The following is a 3,270-nucleotide window of genomic DNA, read 5'->3' on the forward strand; positions in this document are numbered from 1 at the left end:
TCAAACAGTAATTTTCCAGTGTAATGCTGAAGAATAAAACAGTAATTTTCCAGTATCTTTCTGCACTTTCTCCTCTTCTCCAGCCTTGGAGTCCCCCGAGGCTTAGTCAGCATTACCAGTAGCTAGTAATTAATTAGCCCCAGAGCTTCTCAGCTTCATTTTGCACAAGCTCCTTCTGCCCAGGCACAGTCCTGGAGGAGGAGGAAGCAGCAAAGATAAGGGCTGGGGGAGGAGGCCCTGCTCCAAGCCCCAGCATCCATTTCACAATTGGTGGGGATCAGTGGCTCAAGGGAGGCAGCGCTTGCTCAACCTGACTCAGCACTGGGCTTCTGCTGCTGTGGCTGGGTGCCACCATCCTGCTTTCCATGGCTGCCTCGAGCAAGCCTTCCTTGCTCGCTCACTGGAGGAGTTCTGTAGGTGCCTGTGGCTTCCAGGGGCCCTGGTGGGACATTGACCACTGGATGAGCTGCTGCCTTGCTGTGATCCCCAGCAAGGTGTGTCATGGGCCAGAGCCATTTCCCACCATCAGTGGCTCTCCCCCTCCCTCGCACCCACCCCACACAATGGCAGATGTTTCCCCTCCCAGGAATGGGAATGGGCAGGGTGACACTGGCTCCTGCCTCATGCCTCTCATGCAGTGGGGAACTTCCAGAACAATGGCCACCTCACAGAGGCCTGGGAGTGCCCAGTGGGCTGTGGAGCAGGCGTGGGGTCATACCTGCCAGGCAGCACACTTCTCCTCCATGGTGGTGGAAGCATTGTCATCACTGCCAGCTCGTCAGAGCCTGTGCCAACACATCTCCAGTGCTGTGAGTCCTCCCTCTGTGGCGGGGGAGCCAGGCGGCCCCACAAACACATTTGGCAGCTGGGGTGGGAAGCAGGGTTATGAGGGGGCTTTGGAGAATGGCAGGGGTCAGCCAGGTGCTGGCCACCATCACAGTGGCATGGGCAGGGTAGGTGCGCCAGCCCAGCAACAGCCAGCGATTGGCATGTGAATTCCCATGGCACACTATCAGAGTCAGGTGGTCTCTGCTCACACCTATAAGAGCTGCAGCCTGGGGCAGCTCTGAGGAGAGCTCCACCGGCAGCACCAGGGGGCGGTCGTGGTGGCAACCCCAGGGCCCTGCCATGAGGCAGGGTGGTTGTGCGAGGAACGGCTGCTCTGAGCCGCTCTCGGGTGCGCTGGCTGGCTGTGGTGCACGCAGACACTCCCCTCTACGGCCTGTGTCTGGAGGAAGCAGGGACGTGTGCTTCCCTGCTTCCTCCAGATGAGCCCGGTGGCGTGACCTGCCTGGGAACCCACACCCAGTGGAGATCAGAAGCTGATGTCTCAAATGAAGCAGGTCTGAAAAAGCCTCCTGCAACTGCTAGCCTCCACACTGCTGTACAAGGAGCCTTTGCTGTGGCCCTGGCAGTGATTACGTTACAGCCCCAAGCAGGAGATACAATCACCCTTTGGCTTGATTGCATTCTGACAATAACCAGGCACAGATGTGAGGAGAGGCTGCCTGGCAAGCGCTGGCCTGAAGAGGGGAGTGGGAGCCGTAAGCTTCTCAAAGGGGGAACACCCCTGCCTGAGGCAGGGTAGCCTTCAGTCTGGGAGGACAAAACCTGCCACCTTGGGCCCTTCTCAAGGCAACCTTCCTTGGCTCCAAGGCAGCTACATCTTTCGTGAGCGCAGCACTGCACAAGGACAGCTGGCCGCAGTCTCTTGGGCCACCAGTGCAGAGGAGCATCCCAGGCATGGTGAAGGGCCTGGTGGCAGAGAGACCAGAGCAGAGACATCAGCTCAGCCCCAAGCAGCAGCTGGACTGTAGACAGAGAGCTGCACACACTCGCTGAGGAACTGGCCCCGTCCCCCACGTTGATGCCCTTGGACAAGGGCAGACATCTGCACCCTCTGCCCATGGCTACCACTGCAGGCCAGGCTGGGCCTGACCAGCTGAAGCTTAAATGCCCATCAGGGTGAGGGACTGATGGGGGACTGGTCAAGGGCAGGGGGTTTTGGCAACACAAAATGGGTGAGGGCTGCAAGCCCACCCAGGAGCTGGCTCAGGCGCGGGTGTAGTCAGTCACACAGGACTGGCTGCTCCGTATGGTCCTGGCGGCCCTGTGTCTCAGGGCTGGTACCCAGCTCTGCTTGGTGAAGCAGGGACACGGTCCCTGCCTGTACCAGTGGGTGCTCAGGCTCATCCTGCCTCCAGAAACAGGCTGCCGTGTTGTGGCACGTTTGTCCGGTGGCACAGGGTTAGATCAGAGAAAAAGCTGCGTGCACCAGAGCCCCCTCTGGATTGTTTTCAAAGAGGAAACGGGGCTGAAATCTCTGCAGGCGACCGAGCAGCCTTCACCAACCAGCCCTGAGCAGCTCCAGGATGTTCTCCAGCCACCCAGGAAGCAGTGAAGGGGCTGCGCTGAGCGAGAGCACTGGGAAGGGGCTGTGGGCAGGCGGGCAGATGTGTCAGAGCCTGCCAAGCTCTGGCAGCCGTTACTGGAAGCGTCTCTTGACGTTTATCTTGTGGAGAATGGAGACCAGACGCTGTTTCCTCCCAGCACGACACAGATCTGAGATGCATCACAGCCTCCCCCAAGCCACAGACGTTTCTGTGCAGGGGAAGGGCTGGACCAGCACAAAGCCCTCTGCCTCTCGGCCAGGGGATGCCCTGCCTAGTCACCTGTGGAACAATTGCTGGAGGTGACTTAGAAATTAAACTTATATTCACACTTTTAGGTAAGGCACAGCATTGAAGAAGTTTCCCGGGTGGAATGCGGCTGACATGCAAGGAGTCCGTTCCACGGAAGTTCCCTAGGCCTGCAACCTTAGATGTCGGCAACGCCAGGGGAACTTGGTGTGCTGACTCTAAGAGGCACTGCTCGGAGGGGGGAGCGGTGTGGAGATACCGCGGCCAGGCTCTGCGATTATATGGGAACTTAAAGGTATTATGGAACTGATAAGCTGCGTATTTGCTACCCTGGGCCAACAGCCTGTCATGTTTTTGACAAAATGCTGTCCTTTTGGTGAACTTTGCTCATTATTACATCATTATAATACCAAAACACACCTCCATCCCAAAAGCTACCCGCCTCCAAGGTGCGACCACCCCTCACGGAGCTTGTGCTTTGAATTTTCCTAGTTTATACCTTTAAAAGCGAAGCGAGAAAACTTTACACCAATCCTAAACAAAGGTATGTATGACTACAGTCACTCAAGCTCCACCTGAAAGGTGAAAAACAGTATAAAATAGCTTAAGAGAGAGAGAGAGAGTGTTAGGG

The sequence above is a fragment of the Mycteria americana genome, chromosome 10 (assembly GCF_035582795.1).
Source record: "Mycteria americana isolate JAX WOST 10 ecotype Jacksonville Zoo and Gardens chromosome 10, USCA_MyAme_1.0, whole genome shotgun sequence".
In the NCBI taxonomy this organism is placed as follows: Eukaryota; Metazoa; Chordata; class Aves; order Ciconiiformes; family Ciconiidae; genus Mycteria; species Mycteria americana.